Genomic DNA, 21,184 nt, shown 5'->3' with positions numbered 1-21,184 from the left:
CCCCCAACAATTTCTTTCTGACACATGGAGGGAAATTGTAGACAAAGAAGACCAAACAACTGATATCTAGCACCAGAAAGACTTACGGATGCCAGAAATGTCTTTTTCTTTTGTTCTCTCTCTGCTAAACTTTTGCTTCTTCCTCGTCAGCCATGTTTGATCTCGAGAGATTTTGAAAGATTTTCCATCTGACATCTGATTGTTGGTGAGTGAAATCTTTACTTGTGCATACAACCAAACCTGCTGTAGTTGTGTTTTTTTGGGGAGCGGGGGGTTTACGCCGTGGTGTGTGGTCTCTCAGGTTTTGAAACCCAGCCGACAATTTCAAACTCTTGCTGTGCAAACCAGGCATCTGTACCTTTTCAAAGACTGGGAACGTTGTGTAGCGTGTCCTCAACTCACCATGTTTTCATAACCAAACTGTGTAGCGCTACATTTAACTCGACTGAGATGTCGTAGTCTGAAATTTCTATACCCCAGAGCCCTCTTGCTGAGCCTCGCAGCTGTAATGGTTGACAGACGAAAAACAAATCTATCTGAAAAATAATAATTATGACTTTGACATACATCTCATGCAGCTAGTAATTTGCCGTCATCATTTCTATTACCAAAATTCAACATAATTACAAGGATTCTGTGTTTTCGTAAATCATGGAGTTGGCACAGAACAAAACAAAACAAAACACTCGAACAATCGCTTTTTTTTTTTCAAGCAAGAGGGAAAGAAAAAATAACACAATCCTTTAAAGTCTAGCGGTCGAGAGTTCCCAAAAGTCTGCGTAGTTCTGAAAACCCTTCTAACCTTAAATGTCCTTTTCAACTTTAATTATTGATTAAGCTTTCTCTTTCATCAATACTGATTACAAATGATTGCTTTTCATGTATAAGAAAACATTTTGTTCAGATGTTGGAAGTGATATTTGTCCCAAAGAGGAATGTTGTCCCTGCGGATCATTTATGGAAAAATGTAAGGTGATAAAGAACATTTTGTGTAACCAAGACAGTTTTCAAGAACATTTTCCCTCCTTCTTTCTTCTCCATTGTACTGTAAGGTGACTTCTTTGTGGATTTTCTTACCCAAAGCCATTTCTGTCTTCACCGGAGCAAAAAAAAAACAAAAAAAAAACTAGTCCCTCAAAGACCATATATTTAAATTCCTTCTAGTCATAAGTCATCAGAGATGTGCTCTTGAAAGAACACAATTTTCTGTGCTTGAGAAATCCCATCCATCACCACCACCACCATCATCCTCACCCCGCCCCCCCAAAAAAATCTTTCAATGTTTTAAAGTAAAGAGCTTCATTAAAAAGATGAATGGTATTAAAGAGAAGATGGATTTGGAGTGGGTACAAAATGTCTAAAGACCATTGTTAACCTGGCAAGTTTTGTGAATTAAAAAAAAAAAAAAACAACACAATTAATTGAGCTTAATTATGTCTTTAATGTGAAATCTGCCTGGTATTATTCAACTGATAAACAAATCCATTTGAGGGAAATATGTAAAAAAAAAATAAAATAATAAATAAATAAATAAAAACCAGGCCCCACCTGATAGCACAAATGTAAACACCCCTAAAGGATGCTAAGTAAAATCCAGACAAATCTCTCCAAACACCCTCCCACCCCTTCAGACTAGCCAGCAGCAATTAGTAAAGACCCGGGGGAAACTGCGCATTACAGTGAACCCTCGCTATATCACGGTTCACCTTTCACGGTCTCGCTGCTTCACGGATTTGCATCGTGCATTGTGTTCTGCATTCTGATTGGCTAAACAGTCTCTCCGCTTCTTCTCTACCTGTGTGTCAACAACGTTGCGGTTTGATACGTAAAACAGCTTGCCAAATTTAAGTTAGCAAATTCTCTTGCAATTTCAAGTTTCTCTAAAACCCATAATGTCGACAAAACGTTCTGCACTGACAAAGGCATTTGCGGTCGGGCCCAAAAGAGGAAGATGCTAAAAAGAGCGACAACAACTACCGATAACTATGTTCTTCTCTCGAAAAAACACACCTGTACCGCGGGCTTTAGAAGACAAAAACGCTACAGAGCGAAGTCAGGATGCAGCGGCTCAGTCAGAAGAGCAGTGAAATACACGCGAGTCACTATTTATACTATTGTACTTTGTATTTTTTTTCATAATCATTTTTTCCTGTTCTAATCTAATGACTCGGGTCACGGTGGGGCGGGGCTGATCTCGGCAATTTGAAGCCTTCACTTCGTATTGATGATTAAAATTATTATTTTACAGTACAGTAGTTATTTGCAAAAAAATAAAAACATTTATACAGTACTTTTATTTGTTAAACAAATGTTTGGGCCTGTAAAAAGGTTTTGTTCTTTGGTTTCAATGTATTATGGAGTATTTCATTGTATAATGATTGCAAAACAAAACCAAAGGACACTACTTCACGGATTTCGCCAATCGCAGGTTCTTTTTGGAACGTAAACCCCGCGATAAACGGGGGTTCACTGTATACGAGTTTCTTCTCAAAGAAATGCTGGTAAAAACATTGTTAAAGGGTTAATAGAGGAGCCATGTTGTGATGACGACCTGAAGGCGGAGCTTCAGAAAGAGACAGAGGCCCAATTTCAAGACATTAAATAGGCCTGTCGCGATAAACGATAAATCGTACAATAAATTAAAACTATCGACGTCATTTCAATTATCGGCATTATCGTCTCTTCCGGCCTTTTTCTCTTTCTGTTGATGACACCGAATGAAAAAAGACTTAACTCCGGTGCTCTCCACTGATCCTCCCTTCCTCATTTCCTTAGTGTAAAGCCCAGCGCACACGACACGATCTTAGAGCTGTCGGCCGATTGTCGGCCCATTTTCAAAACCTGACAGAACACAAACTAGCCGACAGAAATCCTAGGTATAACGGTTCGATCAGGTTCGGTCCTGCCGTGTGGTGTCCAACAATGGGCACAAAATAATGGCTGCAAGTCCAGTTAACTAATTTTAAAACCAGACATTAATCAATGCTTTACTACAATCTACCTGCAATGCATGTTGCTAGTGTCAGCGTAAAGTCCTGACTGAATGAAAATCATTAGAACCTACAGTATTTATGTCACGTTAACAAAGAACAGCTGAAAAGTTACCGGGTTTATCAACTGCGGTAGCAATTTCGCTCCAACTCCTCCTCTTGTCATTTCTATATTCTTTGCATGTTGAATAAACATTAATGTTGTTTCCACGTCCGCTGGACTTCGGTTTGCGCCGTGTCAGCTGTTTGAGATTCCCCGACGTAATTTCCCCTCAGAAAACGGAGGAGAATCCTCGCTTTCTGATTGGCTACCTGTCACATTCAACAGGCTGCTTTAAGCTCCCAGTCGGGAAAAACCCCTGATTTAGATCGGAGCGGCAACGATGATCTACCATAACACACCACACAATCTTAGAAAGACCAACGTGCTAAGATTGTCATAAGGGGAAAAATAGGAGCAAAAAATCATGTAGTGTGAACTATTGCATCAGGTAGTCGATGTGCCCATTTTCTCTTTTTAAATCTAATCATTACTGAAGGGCAACATAATATACAGACTTCATAATCAGCACTCTTTTGGTTGAATGCAGTATTTATTTCCAATTTGGCTTTATGTTGTTTAGTTTTTATCAAGTACATTTTTTGTTAATGGAGACTGAGAATCCATTTTGTTTTTGGTTGTTTTGTTTATTTTGTTTATCAGTTCCAGTGTTAAATATTCTTTTGAAAATAAAGTGTATCTATCTTTGGCAGGAAATCGCATGCATTATTACATCATTTCCATTAAATCAGTGTAAAAAGGTCTTCAAACAATATTATCGTTTATCGCAATAATTTTTTGAGACAATTAATCGCTCAGCAAAATTTGCTATCGTGACAGGCCTAACATTAAATTACAACTTTTAAGTCAGATGTGATATGTACTTGATAGTGCTATAAAACGGCACTATGTACCTAAAAAATACATAATTCAATTCCTTTAACACAAGTGTGTACACACTTGTAAAACCCTGAAAACCTTTACGTAAAATAGTTACAACCTAAGACATTACTTTACTGTTAAATCAACAGTAGTAGTATGAGGCATTCAATTTGCAATCAGCTAAACATAAAACTGCCGTACTCTCACACAGCAAAAGGAAACGTGTGCTAGAAGTAGGGCTGTTTAATTCTACGATATTTATCAATTTTCTTCCCACCCTCTTAAGGTATCGATTTTTCATCTGCGAGTATCGACACGTTAACTTGTGCTTAAAGTGCACATTATAAACTACACACCAGTTTTTAAATTGTGTCAATAGGCCAAGTAAAACCGGAGCTATGCTAAAATAAGCAAACCGTATTTTTCCGAATGTCAGAGAAATGTTTAAAACCGGCTTTTCTGGTTATGTGAAAGGGAATGAGCTTCCAATCGTAAAAAACAAAACGCAACATTAGATTCCTTTGGTTTTGGAAATCTCAAATCTTCAATAAATAACAATAAGCTGTATTTCGTTGCTAAGAAACTAAGTAAAGTTGCGCAAGTAACCGTGAAAGAGAAGCGGAAAGGAGTGAGATTGCAAAATTAATGTAAAGTTTGGATATCGGAGCGACTGGTGGCATCTACTTTGTAATTTGTGTTTAGCTTAGTGGTTTCTGTTCTGTATATAAAGGATTACCTGAAGAATGAACACTCAGCAGGCAGTGGCGCTCTGTTTAGAGCTGGAAAACGAAGAGGGGAAACCTGCAGCCGCAGTCTGGGCGCAGTGAGGATTTCCATGATGACGATGGCGGATCGATCATTCTTATTAGCAACTGACAAAGAGTATCAGAGACTGAGAGAACGATGAGCAGTTTGAGAGGCAGCTACTCAGAGATCCAAGCAGGGGAATGGCGGCGCTGTGCAGCTGCAAGGAGTCGATCACTACAGGGTGAGGCAGAGCTGCTCCCCCACCAGCTAGTAGTGAACAGCTTACAGCCCCGGCTAACTCCGGGAGCCATGGTAGAAAAGCCTTTTCCCTATAGTCCAAAAGACTTTTTTACTCCAAAAAGAAATAAGTGCAATCATTTGCATATTGAGTTTCTACAGAGGCTGATAATCCCCCCACTCAGCTCCCAGATCACTGTTGAAACTTTGAGTTTTATGTTTAAAATAATTTGACTCATTTCTGAGCATTATTTAAAAAAAATAATGGCTTCCGTTTGTCGTTTTTTGTCATTCTTGTCATAAGAACTAGTCACCTCCTTCTCAGAAGCTTCTAACTGTGTCCATGCCTGGCTTTGTGGTGATGCCAAAGAGTGAAGTGAAGTGAGGCATTTTGGTCAGAGCTAAGTGACTCCACGACTTACCAATCCATCCGAATATCAGCAAAAATATCAGGAGTTTCATTCACCGAGCAAAAAAGGCAAGTGTGTCTCGCTGACACGGCCACAGATTCTCAAAGTTAAGGACCGAGACACTCTACCGAAAAAACACCGACACTTCAAACGCTAACGGGATTACCGAACTCCGGAAAAGAACATGCTATTTCTCGCGCACGTCGCAGCCCACCTGGATCGCAACAGATGTGTGGAGACACACGTTTTAGGAGGCAGAACACTTCGGTGTGGGAGTGCAAGACTCTTAAGCCTTCCATGAGTGTGGCGTGAATGTGTGCACAGAGAGCCTGCGTGGGCTGGCTGTTGGTGCGTATTCGTGTGTGACTCACTCCAAAGCCAAACATGATCAAAGCCGGGACAGACTGAGACGGACAGACAGCGGAGCACAGAATGAGCCGGCCGTGGCTCCCGTCCAGTCCTCACATTAGCTGCCTGTCGGTCAGGCGCACAAATTGTTTGGCAAACTACTGATAAGACACCAACTGCAAGCGGGGTCCGCGGGCATTCAGCGATGTCGTTGAGCCATGCAAAAAAAAAAAAAAAACACCTGCTCTGATATGCATTTAAAAAGCAAACGGCCGCGCTTCGCCCTACTTTGGACGTCGCACATGTGGTCGTGTTGCTGCGCGACGCGGCCGTCGGCTTTGCCAAGAAGGCAGGGAGGCAGAAAAATACAGAAAAACATGTTTATTCTACTGCTACAAAAAAATTTAGTCCAAGTCACTTGGTGACACGTCTCTCTCTAGGTGAGCGGGAGTGTCAAACAAGACTGATTGGGATGATGTCCGTGTTTCCTGGAGAGAGCCTTTTAACTGGATGACACAAAAACCCGCCGCCACCTAATGTGCAAGCTACAAAGATCTCCTGCTGAGGAGCTGCTGGCTCTTAAGATGGATTCTGCTTTTCCTCCATGTCTGCGGTCTTAGCTTCCTGTGGGTGGGAGGGTTGGGACGGGAATCACACGGACACTCGACGCCTAAAGGGGCTGTGGTGCTTGTGATGCTCTCTGGGGTGAACCTGGCCAGAAAGGACAACGACCTCCTGGTTTTCACACAAATAAAGGTGTAAAATGTTTTTAGCTGCTTCTGTTCCAAACGACAACAATATAGGTTTAAACAATTATTCCATTGCTGCTGCTAAAATAATACATAGATTTATGGCTAAAACAATTAATTGCGATTGTCCAATTTGATTGATCGTCAGAATAATCGACTACAATAATAGCTTGTTGCAGCCGTATATAGATGTTTTATAAACATTATTTGCGCCTACATAGATTAGTAAACTGTATCAATGTTGATTTTGTTATGTATAGATATAGAGTGTAAGAGAAAACGGGTGAGTGCAGGCAGACACTCTGTACACGCTTGATATTTATAAGAACTAAGTTCTACTTTAGTCACAAGTAGTCAATTCAGCCTTTTTCAGTTTTTGTTATAAACTTGAAAATTGCTTCTTGCAGTTTGTTTAGAGAATTAAAATATGAAAGTTCTCGATGACTTTTCCAGTTTTGGTTTATTTTTAATTAAAGAGCTTCAGAGCTTTTCTACCCATGTTTGATTTGCAGTTCACATTTTAGAAAGGATTGTAAGACGCCAAGAGGTGACGATAATTTCTTAAATCCAATTCTTTGCACGGGATATTCTGCATATTTTTATATTAATCTATTCAATGTATGCATCATAAGCCATAACATGACCCCTGCCTTGCTGAATTTAGTCTAATTTGAGGTGGTTAATTTGTTTCCACACCAGTTTCTGTGGATCCTACTTGGTTTGGTAGTGACTCGTACGTTAGCAAGGGTTGTGACTGTATGTATTCACACATTTGTTAACATCTACTGCACAATTAAACTATTAGGTTAAAATTAGAGACCGATTGAGAAATCAGAAGGTGGGAAAAGGAGGATTTTCTGCTTCTCTGGCCAAGTGGAACCTCCTATTTTTGTTTCCAATCGGTGAATGCGCCACACTCCTGAGTTGCACTAACTGTAACTCTGGATGCTATTAAAGACTTACCGCATAATTAGCCATTTCTATTATAGGCGAGGTGTTTAAAATAAAGTCTGAAGCACAGAGAAGCTATTTGACAGGGTTTTTTTTTTTTTCAAATGTACATAATCCAGAATTTCATTCATTATGCAATCTATTGACTTTGATGCCAAGGATTTAAAAGGGACCTTTTAAGAAAAATTCACATTTTGCACATTTTTGTACTTCCCTTTGGGTTTCTACTTCTTCTAAAAACAGTCCAAGCGCTTAAGAAAAGTTAATGTTTTATAGTGTTTGGAAAATGAGCCATTTCAAAAGCCTCAGGAGTGTAATGTCACAAATCAGCAGCAGGCACTGCCTGTCACCTAGCAACGCAAGCTGAGCTCTAGCATGTTCAGTCAGCTGGTTTTACCGCTTTACAATGGCTGCTGGAAAAGCAAAGTCTTTTGCTTTTGACTTGCCAACCAGAAACCACTTGCTACATTCTTGTTGGTTGTGCAGAAGGTTCCACTTCTGCTATTCAAAGAGCCATTTTTATGTGTGAGTGCAAACGTCGACTTGGGGGGCGTGGCCAGCAGCTGCTTATTCAGATTTAAAATGACAAGACGCCCTAGAAGAGCTCACTTTGAAAGGACTGAAATCTCATTATCTAAAATTTATTTTGTGCAAAAAAAATTTTATGAACATGTTTTGTGTAGACCATAGACCTATCATAACCTGTTCAAGGAAGCATAACAGGTCATCTTTAATAAAGTCAGTCACACTATTACGTTACCATTGCAAGATATTCCCATAAAACACCTTGGTACATGGTTCCCTGCAATGCCAGGTCAGCGCACTCACACAAAAAAGTAAAAATAAGTAAATAAAAGGCTCATTAAAGTGCAACAAGAGAGCAAACGAGGGCAACTCTGCTGAATGGAGTCCAGCAGAGTTGCTCTGTTTTATGTTTTTAAGCGTTATGGAACCCTCTAGATTTGGGAATGTTGGCCTTTTTTTTAAGAGTTGAAGTACAGTTCCTGATATGTAAGCAGGTCAATGGAAAAGCCTGACAATTAGGAATTGGTTGCAAAATTCTGGTCAATTTGACAGCGAGGAATATCTTCTCACAGTCATAATTTAACTAAGCTGCTTCCTATATTGTCATAATTATAGATTTATACTTGAATTTGATATGGATTCATTTTGTGTTGTGTTTTTTTAAAATCTATATGAATCAAATCTAAATGCTATGGATGCTTTCATATTTATTAAAAATAGTTTTCCAGAGGTATACTGTACCAGTCAGGGACGTGCACAGATATGCCTATCTGTGCACGTCTAAAGGAGGTCACGTCTAAACACCTGCCATTTTTCCTGCGGACAAAAAAGTGCCATTCTGAAATCTTTTTTTGGGTGTGTGTGTGTGTATTTTGTGGTCCAAGACAGCATATCACACTACCAAGGCAGCCGGTAGTTTTTTTCCCCACTTGAGCCCCTGCCTCCCTCCCCCAAAATGCCTGTGAACACCTCTGGCACCACTGATTCACTGCGAAAGTCTTTCCACGCACTTTCAACTTGAAAACCTATTGAACCGTTGCTCATTTTCTGCCAGTTCGCGTTTGAGAAGCAGCTTGTTTACTTTTCTGTCTCTCCGTTCCCTGCCAACCGTAGTGACGAGACGGATTCGCTGGGGCGGCCTCAGACGAAGTGGCGGACGCTGTTATTCCCTCTCCCTGACCACACTGTTGCTGTCGCAAAGTCAAAATGACATGTTGCCGTATAGCTGCATAAAGAAAATGCAAAAAAATATTAAACGTTACTTCCCTTACTAGCCCAAACAAAGCATTCGCGCTAAAGCGTTAGCTTAAATGTTCCGTGAATTTCTGCTCTTCGTTGATTGCCGTTATGTATGAGGCTGTTTGTGTTCCCTGCATCCAAAATTACCCATCGGAGACAGGTATTGCCTGAACTCCAAACCTCACTGCCGAGTTAGGATGTTAATCTGTGAGCTTATCTGCCTCAAAACACCAACTAATCTGCTGTAAAAAACAGCTCAGAGTGAGACGGTGTAAAAACTCGAACTCTGCACTCTTTCGGGGCGATTTTGCAGAAGGTGAGAGCATTTAAAAGGCGACTGAAGAAGCATCCGCTTGCTCTCATTATCTACCGTTCAATTCTCTGAAATCCTCTGTGAGAGAATTTGGCGTCCATGTTTGTGTGTCTTGCCCCTATCTTTCTGTTGTTCCTGTTGGCGAATGAATAATTAATTTGCCTTGTGAAGCACTCACAAATGAGGTTTAGGTTTCCTTTTTGCTGAACTAAAAACCCTCTTTGATGTTTCACACGGCGGCTGGTGAAGAGAGAGGGGAGGGAAAAAAGGACTAAAAATAAGAAAAGCAGCTCGGTTACAGCAGGTTCCCTGACAGCGCGCCCTACAGAGGATTTTGGCGAGGGAGAGGATTTGAAGCTAATCCTGCCGACAGAGTACAGTATGAATGAGGGCAATGAAGTGATACCTGCTGCATCTCGGCGAAGTTGCTCAATGACACCCGCTGTCAGAAGCTCTTAACTGATCAAACTGGCGAACTGCTACTTAAGGGAAACGGTATTTGAAGCAACTCTAATCCGGTAATTCAGAAGGACGGAAACGCGCCTCCTCCGTCACAATGGACAGTGATTTTTGCAAATCTCCTGCTGGAGCTTCGTATTCTTTCTGAATTCCTCGAACAGACAATACATCTGAACGTAGCAAGCAGCCAAACCGGATAGCTCTAATTCTAGATAAATAAAAGTAGGTTTATGATTTGCTCCTTTTAAGGTAGCCAGGATTGTACACTTTTTAAAATGCAATTTGACCTCAGATCTAGTAAGTTTTCTAATCTGGCCATTGCCTTCCATTCATTTGGTAGAATTTCTCCTGAACCAACCAGCGAACAGAAGATGTCGTGAATAATGCAGTCGATTTTTTTGTCTTTTATATAATTGCAGTCTGCCTGTAGCTTTAGCAGAGGCAACGGAGGAAGTGAACGTAGCATTTCAGTTTGTGTTGGCCACGACTGTGCACATGGGCACCGCAGGTGTGCTTGAGCATTATGTCCGTAGGCTTTACACACCTACCAGTTCCCATCAACTCTCTATTTTACTCCAGATTGTCAATAGTTTAGTTACTTTCTAACATACTCTAGTTAAGATACATTATCTCAAGTGACGGAGGTATTGAAAATGTTGATACTTGGACTTGATAATCAATTTTAAAGCATCTAGTATCAGAAATATCTCTATTTCAGTATCGATCCAAGCGGACAATTTTAGTCTTTTGAAACACAGAAATTTTCAAGTTTTTTCTAGAAAATTTTGAGATTGTTTTGCCAGAAATGCATTCCTCCTTTTATATGTATATCTACAATTGCCCTGATACACTGTTGTAACGTTCAAAGGAAAGCTCTAACCAAATGAAATCCTGCAGGGGTTCTTTCATGACCTGATCCGTACGCTGAGCATTCGGGGTGTAGCACCGTTAGTTGTGGGTTACATTATAGTTTGCAGAACTAATCAGCCTTTTGTTTCTCATTACCCTCAAAACATCCCAACTGAGGGTTCGAATTCAAAGCGAGACTGTGGCCTTGTTAGGATTCTTGAACCACAGCTCATATGTGCTTTCCACTCCAGGTGATGTGCTCCCTGCGTGGGGTGGATCAGCTGTGTATCATGGCAGCACGGCATGAAACCGCAGCGACACCAACAGCTGCCTCCTTTGGTGTAGACCGGTGGACGCGTGGCGTGGCTGTGTGACAGAATCTGAGCACAGAGCCGTTCTCAGCAGCGAGCGAGGATAGCAACCGGTGCGCCTCAGAGCACACGCCGGAGGAATCCCAGGCGGGTTTATATTTCATGTTCAATTCATGAGCGTGGACGGTATGTCCTTGTCTGGCGTATTCCAGTCCGTGGCCACGGATTTAAAAACGGTGCTTACAAATTCCCAAACTGGCGCTTTAGAGAGCAGGGATGGTGTTGTGGTTTAGGCTCTGTTCTGTTTCACCGGTGTTGGCTTTTGATATGGCTTTCTGCCCTGGAGGGCAAAATCTAAAAAAGTAAAGGAAAAAACACCCAAACTGTAGAATTTTTAAAGGATAATAAAAAGTCATACATTTAATAATTACCTTTCTAGGCCTGTAAACGTGTTTTAAATATATTCAGATTTTAATTTTAGCACCTAAACTGCATTTATTATTTGGCTCATTCATGACATGTTGCATTGAATTATTTATTTACTTGAGAAATTAAACTTAATTTCTTGTGATTATTGCAGTTCTGAATGAATTTGGCATAAAAAAACGAGGGGAAAAGAAGAAGCGGCTGCAGTGTCCAAACTTCCACACTGCAGAGCAGCCCTCCCCACTCCGCTCCTTCAGACTAGCCAACAGCAATTAGCAAAGACCTGGTGGAACTGCACATCTACTGAGCTCATATAAACTACTTCTCAGTGAAAAACATTGTTAAAGGGTTAATAGAGGAGCCATGTTGTGATGACTTCCTGAAGGTGGAGTTTCAGAAAGAGCTTTAGTTTTTAAAGAGACAGAGACCTAATTTTAAGGCTCTAAATTGCAAAGTCTTTTTTATTTTCAGTCATGTATGATATATGTACATATATCATTGTGCTTCAGGTCCAATGTGCTATAAAATAAACCAACTTATATTATTTATTTAGTTTTTATTCCGTGGGGATATTTATTCATTTGATATTTATTTAACTTGGAATGTAACGGCTCTCCATAAATGGAGAGGATATGTATCTGAATGTGTGTGTGGTGTGTGTGTGTCACTGGGTGTCGCTCTGGGCACCATGCAAGTTCTGCCAGTGGCAATCACTCAGCTTCAGCCGTGTCATGCAGGCATCTATTATCCACTCAGCTTGATTGGAAAAGCAACGAAAAGAAACAAACACACACTTTGAGTCCCACTCGAGAGGCCCACTCCAGCTCAGGAGTAGCAGATACGGCAGAGAAAACTCCGCTTTCCATATTCCCTGAAGGCATCGGAGGCCGAGGTCGCTCTGCTGACAGTGACGGTTCAGCTGGAGCACGAAACATCTGGGCAGGACCTGTACACACTCCCAGACAGGAGATGAACTAAAGGGCTGTTGTAAATATTTGAACATAAACTTTTCACTTTATGGACCAAATTGCAGAACCATGTGTGATGAGTCATTCTTAACTCTGAAAATGTATGCAGGAAAAAAAGTAAAACAAACTTAGGACAAAAAGATTGTAAAGAAAGTTGTTCCGACTGTGACCGATGGACTGCGTCCCACTCTGAGCCTCAGTGTCCAAATGATACTGACCATCTGTTTCCAGCAAAAACCTATCTTTTAATTTACCTGCAAACTAAACACCTGTGTGTATGCTGTGGATATAATTAGGACAGACAGCATATAAAAACAGCATCAGACATGATAAATCTGTGTAAATAGGCAATCTGTGATTTATTTTAAAGTCGCACAACTGAATTCTTTTAAATATTTGAACATTTTTAACGTACAATTAAAAATATAATTCTCACGTTACTTTTCTGGTCATTATCCACGAGTTTCAAAGGCGTTTCAGGTGACTTTGGAAACTTTCAATTTAAGTTGACTAAAATGTTCCATCTGCAGTTTGGATTTGATTATTCGTTTATTTATTTTTAGATTTTCCATCATGTCACCTGGATTTGGCGCAAATTTATTCTTCCTTATTTTTACATAAATATCTAAAATGACCATATAGACACACTTTCGTTAGAACCTCAGTACCAAACAGCTCATCGATATACATGGTTTAGCTTCGCCATGGTGAGTGTTATTTATTTCATATACTGTTTTATAAGTTTAAATGCTAGCAGTTAGCAATCCTGTCTGTAATGTCAACAAACAGGAAGCGCTTCTTAACAGCAACGTTTATTTCAAGAAAATCACAAGTAGTGTGATTTTCTTGCTTGCCTGCTTAATAATGTGGAACATCCTTCTTAAGTAGATTTTCTTTAATTGAGCTCACCAGACAAACTAATCAACCAACTCTGTGAAATTAATTATAGTGATTCAAAGAGCTCTGACACACAATACCATCTATAAATTTAATAGCACAACAAAAAATGTTATCTTTACAACACTAAAATCCAATTTGCATAATAATTTGGAACACGGTGTATACGTATGCTAGAAAAAAATATAAAATCATTCAACTTTTAACTTCCACCTTACAGTAATGTTTCTTTTTTATGCTCTCATGAAATACATTAAATTGTGTGGCTGCTATGAAAACTCTCATGTCTTCCAAAGGCTAAACCTTGGTGCTAACGTGAAGCAAGCTAGCTAGTAGTAGTGGCTATAATGTCAACAAACGGGGAACTCTCCTTAACGGCGACTATCCCTGACAGTCGTTTCTTTAGCGCAATTGCAGATGTAATGTTTGATAATTAATAATACTCCATATACAGATTAATTTATAAACAGGTAGACCTAAACTGCAAATTAAAGGACTTTAAAAAGCAAATATTTCACTGGATTTTATTTAAAAATATTAAACGCAGTTGGCTAAAAGCGTATATACATATACTTTTCAGGAAAAGTTTTACTTCCATCTCTTCACATTTTTCTCACATAAAATTCCCATGAAATACATTAAATTGTGTGGCTGCTATGAAAACTCTCATGCCTTTTAAAGGCTAAACTTCAGCGCTAACGTGAAACAGGGAGAAAGTGTCTAAAAAAAACCAATGTAATTAGTTGTAGGCTTAGTGATGACTGGCTGGGCAGCGAGGTCGTAATGAGCTGCGGGGCCGACTCAGTCATGATGAGCGCCACCATTACTGCTCTGATCCCCCCCACCTCTCTTTCTGCTCTGCTGCGTTAGCCCTTGACACCCATCACCTTGAGTTGCCAGCAAAGCCTGACACTGATGATGCGTTCCCCGGATCCGGGGAACAGACCTTATCCATCATTCTGCTCTCTTCCAATAAAAAACCTTCGCCGGGGAACATCACAACATGATGCGCTGGAGAGAAGGAATTTAACACCCGGGAATCCAAGGATAACTAACCACAAACTGAGCCGGGGGCACGCTCTCAACACAAAGGTCAGAAATCCCACGAAGAAGGCAAGGGAGTACAAAGCAGAACAATTATTTTAAGACTACTTAGATCAAATAGTGGGTTTGTAGCACATCTGATATCATCTTCACAAGGTATTCTAAAATGGAAGTAAAGACTTTTAGGAATAGATTTATTCCACCTGATGTGGTGTGCTTTTCTTTTTTTGAAACATTAGAAATGAACCCGCTGCAGGAAAATGTTTATTTCTCTGGTTTCTGTAGAGAAATGTCTGCGTCTTTGATCTATTCTTAAGAAGAAATTTTGAATGTTGAGGGAAATGTGAAAAAATGATCATCCTAATCATGAGATAAAACCTTCTTTATTGGCTGCTTTGGTTGCAAAGAAGCTAGAATTGTTGATTGAGTCAATTCCTGAAACTGAGTCATTGTACACAGTTTTTGTTGTGAAGTGTAAGGGTGCATTCACACCAGCCCTGTTTAGTGCGCTTAGTTCGATGTGTAGTTTGTTTGCCAAGGAAGTATGGTTCATTTGGGGAGGTGTGGTTGCATTGTTGAACGGATCAAAAAAAGCAAACACTACTCCGCCTAGAAACCCAGGTGTTGATTCAGTTGAAGTGAACGCGGCTCGAATGGATACATTAACACCAAGCGGACCAGAAACCGCTGCAAAAGCAGGGAGTGGAATAGGGCATTCTGGGTAAATACATACAAAGCAAACATGCGACTAGCGCTAGCAGTAGAAGTGGCTTGTGTTCTTTTGCCAAAGACAAAATCTACAAAATCTGATGCTTCTCCATTTATGTTTATATTTTGTGAAGAAGTTGCTTGTCTTGTTCAATGGTTTTCATCTCGTTTCCTTCCATGGTTTTTGGGGCAGCGCCACCACAGGCGAGGAGGGGAACAGGTTTTTCAAATGGTTTGGTTTGACACAAAACAAACTCCAACAGCTGAAAATGTAACAAATGTTGCAATTTTGACCCCCAACCAAACTATCATCTGTGTTCTGTAACATTCTGCACATTCTGAAGCAAGTTGTCCTGAAAAAGGCTGAATGTATTACAACTAAAATGTTGGTAGTTTTGTAGAAACCTCAGATTTAGGGCAGAAGATCTACATTCTTATGGAATGCAGTTTTGCAATGCTAGATACGCAATGCTAGTTTTTCAGTGCTAGCTAAGCTGACTACTAATAGAAAACAGGGAAAGCCGATCCTGTAATTAATTTCTTGTTTTTAAAATAGTAAAACTGTTTCCGTTTCAACAGGAGCTTGCTTTGGTTACTAAAATAACAGGTATCCTTATTTGTAATTTTAATGTGCATTGACGGAATGAAATAGTCCCAACACAAAAGATGATGCGACATGAAAATACACTACTGCACCCTAATGTGCTTGCTGCCAAAAATGCCTTTATTACCCTAATAGTCCAATTTGTTCAACAGTGAGAGCAAAGAACATCCAAGACAATGTTCTGTACGGAGAGAAATCCATGAACACATACATTAAACGCCAACCGTTGCCTAGAAGCCACAGTGAGACGATGGATGAAGATCAAAAGCTGTCTGCACATGACCTAAATGTGGTCATGCCTCAAGATTTCAGACGGGAGGACATTTCATGTGAGACGGATTCACCGAGGTAAATTTTAGGTTACAGGAGGAGCCTCCAGTGCAACGGTGTGAATTGTGGTCATGATGTGTCACCGTGAATGCCTTCTTCAGGGCCCTGCCGCAAAATAACTATTGATTATCAATGAGTCCCTGGATGGAAATCTAATCACCAACAAGCTGGATAATCAGTTTATCCTTTGAAGTCTTTTATCAAGCTTGGAGGACCTCTAAGAGAAAATGGCCAGATCTCCAATTGCTTACAGCAGTACATTTATGCTTGAATGTTAAAGACAGTGTTAAGAAATAATGATTATTTTGGTGCTTAATACAGCTAATATACGACATGTGTAAAGGTATAGCCAACACTTTTATTTGGAACAGTTTTCTGTTGAGCATGTGGGAGCTGACAATAGCAGACATTTAAACAAGCAGGGTTTTTTTCCTCCCCCGCTGAAGACAGAGTAATAAATTTACATTCCGATAGGGGGCAAGAGACTTCTTGGCGCCTCTCCCCGTACCAGACGGAGATGAACGCGAAGCGGTCCGCCCTTTTACTTAGACAAAAACCAGACACCTTTGCCATAATGAGGGGAGTTTCCAAGTTTTTCTGAGTCCCTGAGGGAGTTTCTAATTGGTCAAAGAACGGAACGCCTTGACTGCATATATTAAATAGGGAAACACCTATTTGGTATAAAATTACGTACACGGAGCACGCCGAGAGAAAGAGCGGCCGCTATTTTTGCCTTTTTTTGTCTTTGTGTTTTGTGTTCGTTTGTCTTCCCCTTGTGTGTCTTTATTCTTATGAGAAAAATGCATATCCCTGTTCCTCTGCAGCTTTGTTGTTCATTGCTTTGTATGAGATTAAACTCTGTGATCTGTGACGTCAACACGCTTTGTTGTTGTTTCGTTTTAGCAGGACGCCGCCACTCGCCAAGGACTCGGGAGAGAAAAGAGGAAAGAGCCAAAACTTTTTGTCCAAAGCTAGCATTAAACTACCTCTTTTTTTTAATAACAGTCAGCATGTTTTCAGCCAGGTTATTTACATCCTGTTAGCCACTTTCTAGCTTAGCAAAGTGGAATTACGAAGATAAATTTGTTTAGCAGAAACAAGACAATTAAAAAGCTTTTGCGCTACAATGAGGAGGTTTTTCAGTTATATCAAAATGAGTTTATTTCATAAAACTGCAAAGGTAAAAAAAAAAAAAAAAGGTAAAAAAAAAGGTAAAACTTTACCTTTTGTATGTCACATGAATCATGTGATCAATAACCGGATGTTACTACTGGCGGAAAAGATGAAGACAACAGGAAGTGATAGGATTATGATGACCTGGCAGAATGTAATTTTGTTTGTCGTGTTTTGCTTGTTTGTTTTAGCCTAATTTTCATGAGTCTGGTTTGGTTTTCAATCTTGCGGTCCACTTGGAAGCTTTCAATAAGTCAATATAGCCAATAAACAGTGGCGGCTTCTCACAAACACAATTCATTATGAGTCTGGACACAGGAAAGTATGTAACTCCTGCTGTGATTTAGCCTGGCCATCGCCCTCATACACAGTTCCGCTCGATTCTCATCTCTCTTCAGCGCTCCGTCTGGGCTTCCTCCCATTGAGGTGGATTCACGGGCAAATGTTACAGATTAAGTTTAAAACTTAAACGCCTCCAGCAAGCAATCATTTCTCGATAGCCGAGAGGTCAAAACCTCTGTACGAGGCAAAGGAGTTGCATTTTGTCAGGCTACCCCTAATTGTAAGTGGAAATTAGTGCTGCGTGAAGACCGGCCCTTCTGCTGGAGCTTTGGTCATGGGGATCAGTACGAATGATATGTTCCTATATGTTAAATCTAGTGACAATGTCCTGACCGTGGCAACCTTGGTATTTTTTACAATATAAACATAGAGGGTAGCTCAACATGTTGTTCATTAATGACTTTAAAACGAGAGTCTCAAACAGTGTGCTCAGCATTCACCTTTATAGCCCAGGTCCAAAATATTAGCTTATATTGAATTTAAGGTAAATGAACAGTTTTTCAAGGTGTTGTCGTTGCTTGCAAATAATCCTGGTTGACTCACAATCACCGAATTCAGCTTCCATCCATTTAACTAACTTCATACATCATCACTTTTAAAAATATGCTTGTATTAGAAAAACAGTTGCTCTAAATTTCTAAAAAAAAAAAAAAAAATAGACTGAGTAATAAATATTTTAGTCAATTCAACTGTTAAGTGTTTAATTCCATTAAAAATGTAGATCCCATAATGATTCCTCTGCTTTGTATAGTCAGTTTAGTTGATTTTGTACCACCATTTTGCGTTATATTCGTTTAGTCTCAGCTAAGGCAACAAGCACATCCACTTGCACGCTACAAAAAGGCTCAGATGGACAGGGCAGTTGTTGGGTTATTGCCTTGGCAATTCATCTTGGCAAATGTTTATATGAACTCCACACTCCATTGTGGTAAGAAGTGCCACATACAGACAAACACAAACTAAACACATTAGAAATTCATGAAGTGGGCTCAGGTTTATCATGGGCGAAAAGCAAATGTTTTTAGACGCAGATGCTCCGCAGGTGGTTTGATTTTCATGCAGAGCCGAAGATGCCGCTTGTGAAGGAAACATCCGAGGATTTAATTTGGCAGAAATGTGTAACGGGGCTATCAAACCTTAATTACAGGAGCGCTGCCGGAGACAGACACACCACTTCCCTTCTATGCTTTTCAGAAACGCATTAGGTTTTGTCTAGGGAACAGCGGTAATAATGCGACAGAGATGCTGTCAGTAAACATTGTAAAAGATAGCATAGTGTGTGTTTGGAGTAGGCCATTTCTTTTGCCTCGAACACTGGAGTCTTCTGTGCTCGTGTTGCAGGTGTACAATTTAGCTTTTTGGTAAAAGCAACATTATGAAATGATTGCCACGTCTGAGTCGGTTTGTTTCCTGTCTGTTGGGTCTGCGATAGAAAGAGACGGATCTCAAGGGAACAAACAAGCTTGTGGCGCAAAGAGCGATAATTTGTGTCATACATAGAGGGCGAGATTTCTTGAGGAAAAAATTTATATATATATTAGAGAGAGAAAAAAAATCACTTTCTTCAACATAATTTGGAATCCTGAAAAGCCAGAACTTTATTCTTACTGCTACACAGCGAGCTCAACCTTCAGAGCTGCTCACTTTCATTTCTTCAGGGCGTCACCTGGCTCTTGAAATTAAAGCGGCCCAACAGGCACTCGCTCTGAGTGCCGTGAGACTCCACACGTCTGGCTTTGTGTTTCAAAGACTCTCCGTATTTTAGTTTGCCCGGCGAGGTCCCCCCCCCCCCCCCCACCCCACCCACCAGCCCTCCGATCTGAATCACTTTCTGCCACAGGAGTCGACTTCTGACATTGGTTTTTAAACGGCCACTGTTTTTTTCACCCACTACTAAAACATTAGCTGATTACGGCGTGGTCTGTCTGTTCCCAGTCCAATGCTGGTCAGAAAAGGACATAACCTCATCATGGACTTAAAATGTTAGTAACATAATCTTAATACATTAAAAATATCTGAAATTCATTTGTTTGAATGTAATGCAGATTTATTACTTTCCAGGTTAGGTTCAAAATTATTCACACAACACCTGGAATATATTAAGGAGGAAATTTATTAGGTTAGCTTAAATTTTGGAAAAAACATGGCTCTCTTTTCCTCCTGTTAGCCCGGGTCCCAAGCGGATGTCGTCACGGCTGGAAAAAAGACGGCGAGGCGCGATGACGTCACAGAGATACAGAGTTTAATTCAATAAAAAACACCGTATGAATTTAACAAGAAAACTTCAGAGTACAAAGAAGTACATTCTTTACCTGAGACAAAAGAATTAAAGAAAAGAACAAAGGCGCCTTTGGAGACAGCTGATGCTTAAAAGCAAAACAGGGCAGATGTCTGAATTTTTATTGTTGCGCATTCCCTTTTCTAGTGAAGGCGTTTCTCTTTGTTAATATATGCAAATAGGGCGTACCCCTGTTTTGACCAACCAAGAGCTACCTTGGAAAAACTTAAACCTTCCCCTGAGTTTTAATGACAAATATCAAGAGTCATTTTAGTTATTAAAGTTATAAGTTATTTTCACAAAACCTATCTTGCTCCTCTGCAGTCAGCTTCTCCAAAGATTTGAATCTTTGCCTTATCACAAACAATAATGAGATAGAAGTCTTTTTCAACCTGTAAAACATAACATTCAAACCATTCCCTTTTGATTCCAATATTGTCATAGTTAGTACATTTTCAAATACATTCCATTTACTAGATTAGTACTTGTAGCTTGGGTAATATACTTTAATCTAACACACTATTGCTATCAATATTTAAAAGGTGTATCAGAAATTAAACCTAAGTGTTTCCAAGATTCCTAAGCTGTGATCAACTCCAGATGCAACTCTGAGCTCCTGGGAAACCCCCGACCTCTGACCTGTGAGCCGGGGAAGATATTCTTTATGGCCTACTAATTTAAAGCCTTTCAAGAGCATAGTGTTTTATGGCTGCTCTAAGTTACAGCCTTGCCAGGAGAATGTTTATCTCTGATGTTCTACCTTGCCTCAGCTTGTCATTTGTCCAAATAGGAATGTTGATCTACTTAAACGCACATGGCATTAGCTTAACTAAATTAAACAATCAAAAATAGCCATATTTCCTTAACAAATATTTTAACAGCTTTTCACAGGCATGTTGGACAGAAATCCTAAACTCTTTGGAGCAGCTAAAAGATTCTGGAGTGATTCTTTCTGGATACTGAACCACTAGTCTTGGCAGAAATGGTTGGAGTATACTATAGCATACTTTTTATACCATAGTTTTTTGTTGAGGACAACTAATGCCTAATTGCATCTGTAAGAAAATTTTACAAGCTAATATTTTTTTTGTTTCTGATCTCTACATCATGATGCATTCACACCAAACGAGTTACGCTCGTCAGGCGCTTCTGGTGTACCTTCACAGTCTACGTGGAGGCGCATAGAGGGCATGCCAGATGCTTCAAAATCGCTCTAGCCGTTGTTTTCCATTGCCGGCCTTTTTGTCGAACGTCCTTGACTAGTCAAACGCTTCAAATCTCGCCGCTCTAGGCGCTCGAAATGTGCCGCCACATAGACTTTAAATGTCAACCAGACACACCTGATGCTCAAAACGTTTTTGGTG

The 21,184-nt window shown here is 40.1% G+C and overlaps 1 long non-coding RNA gene across 1 annotated transcript; it reads right to left on the bottom strand.

Annotated features, from left to right (window-relative positions):
- Positions 1–1,062: 1,062 nt before the first annotated feature.
- LOC114134810 (uncharacterized) lies at positions 1,063–16,457 on the bottom strand. The gene is made up of 3 exons (XR_003593468.1): positions 16,310–16,457; positions 3,933–3,936; positions 1,063–1,072 (listed from the first exon to the last, which is right to left on the bottom strand). It is a non-coding gene; the product is annotated as an uncharacterized LOC114134810 (long non-coding RNA).
- Positions 16,458–21,184: the final 4,727 nt, after the last annotated feature.

This window comes from Xiphophorus couchianus, chromosome 19 (assembly GCF_001444195.1).
Source record: "Xiphophorus couchianus chromosome 19, X_couchianus-1.0, whole genome shotgun sequence".
Lineage (NCBI taxonomy): Eukaryota > Metazoa > Chordata > Actinopteri > Cyprinodontiformes > Poeciliidae > Xiphophorus > Xiphophorus couchianus.
Note: the sequence above shows the minus strand (reverse complement) of the source record. Positions and strands in the feature narration are given on the sequence as shown.